We start from the raw sequence: 2,035 nt of genomic DNA, 5'->3' as shown, positions 1-2,035 counted from the left end.
CTGGGCCCAGAACAGTGCCTGCCACGTACTGGCTGCAGGGTCAATGCTGGAAGTGTGTGGAGGGTCCTTGTGAGAATGGCCTACCCAAGGGGGAGGCAGAGGCAGAGGACTTAGAGCCATCAGGTGCAAGGTGACCTAGAGAGGGGGGCAGGAGGAGAGTGGGGAGGATACGCAAGACCAGGCCCTTCCCATGTCTCTGTGGTTCCAGCCTGTTAGCTTGATCTACAGCATGCTCAGTACTGTAATTGCTTTAATAATCAGTGAGGAAACTGAAAAGGCATTCCAGAAACCTCCCAGCAAAGCCCTTAGGTATGCCTCATTTTGTACAAAGCACTGAACTGTGGAACTAGAGCACCCAGACTTTTCTCCCAAGAAGCATATATTCTGTCCGTGTGGACAAAGGTGCTTGATTTCTCTTCCTCTGTCTCTGTAGGAGCACATGTGCCCTATAGCAAAAATCTCTTGTTAGGAAAAAGAGAAACTCTGCTGATAGTGACTACCTCAGCACACATAGCCCTCCCTGTCCTGAGAACCACTGGCCCCAGAGGTGTCCAGGAAAGATTCACAGTGGATAGAACGGGAAGGCTCATCACAGAGAAACAGGAGCAGTGAACTCAGAAACGAAGAAAGCGTGGATCAGGTTCGAGAAACAGTAGCGAAATCCTGTGGGGTCTGAAACTTTGGGGAGAAAGTGAAAGAGGATTGCAAGAGAACGCTAGAAAAATAGGCTGCAGGGCCAGCAGGTGGCATGGTGGTTAAGGCCCTGGATTCCCACATGGGTGCACTGCACCAGGAGAATAGAGGAGAAGCCATTGCATTGTGATTTCTTACTTTCCCTCTCTCTGTCTCTGTCTCTCTCTCCTGTAAGTCTACATGCCCTATGGTAAAAACCTAAAAAAAGAAAAATGGCTGTGGTGGTATTTTGAAGAGCCTTGCGTTACCTGTTCTGCAGGCAGTGAAGGGTGAGGGAAGAGAATGACAGGTTCAGATCTGTCAACAGAGTGGGAGTGAGAAAGCATGAAGTGGGGTTCTGGCAGTGGGGGTAGAGAGGAAGACAAGGATTCGGGAGACCTTTCAGTAAAAGGCTCAGACTTGGAGTACAACCGCAAGAAAACCAGCTCCAGTTTCTAGCCTGTCTCCCCTGTCCTTAAGACCTGGAGGGGGGGGGGTGCTGGAATGGCTCTGTGGGTGGTGACAGGAAAGTGTTCCTGAACCCTGAGAATTTGACTCTCCATGGATGAGCACCAGAAGAATTAAAGATGAGCCCCAGGCTGCTGAGAGAGATGTGTTTGCAGCCGAATCAGGGATCAGTTTCAGGAACGAAGCTCTAGGAAGAATGTCTTGACCAGAAGTGCCTCTGCCGTAAAGTTCTGAGAATCTGAAAACGAGTTGCAGGGTCTCCCTCCACGGGCGCAGACGCCAGGTAATATTGAGACAGGAGCTGGGCCCCACTGACAGGTAGACAGGGCAGCCTGCCACCCCCCAGGAGAGCCGCGGTGCTGTGTGGCTCCTGACGACGCCTCTCTTCTCTCGGTCGCCATACTCCTTAGCACTTCCACACGTAGACCTCGCTCTTAAAAAGTTCATGGTCCTTTACGATGGGACCTAATTAGTCCAGCCACCATATTCCCTTGCCCTTAGACATATAAATCTGTTTTTAAAGAACTCATGACCCAAAGCTTCTAGACAAAAATTCTGACCTTCGTTCCCACTCCAAAATGAGGAAAATAACAACTAGACCCATCCAGCAGGTCCCCCCCACACCCCACCAGGGGACTATATACCCAAACCTCACCTAAAAACAAGCCTAAACAAGCCTTCTGACCCAAGTAAGAACCCCTCACCCCAGTGCTTCGCAGGCTACCTATTTTCCAGACCCCTCCCCTCTTCTGTTTCCCTTCCCTCTCCTTCAGTAAATTCCCACTTTGCTGTACCCACTCGGTGTGCTCATGTCTCTAAATCCTTCCTGAGCGACAGACAAAAACCGGTGTCCCGCTGTGAGCACTGGCTGATCGCTCCTGCACCTTGGCATTCC

The sequence above is a fragment of the Tupaia chinensis genome, unplaced genomic scaffold (assembly GCF_000334495.1).
Source record: "Tupaia chinensis unplaced genomic scaffold, TupChi_1.0 Scaffold000198_1, whole genome shotgun sequence".
In the NCBI taxonomy this organism is placed as follows: Eukaryota; Metazoa; Chordata; class Mammalia; order Scandentia; family Tupaiidae; genus Tupaia; species Tupaia belangeri.
This window is presented reverse-complemented; position numbering follows the sequence as displayed.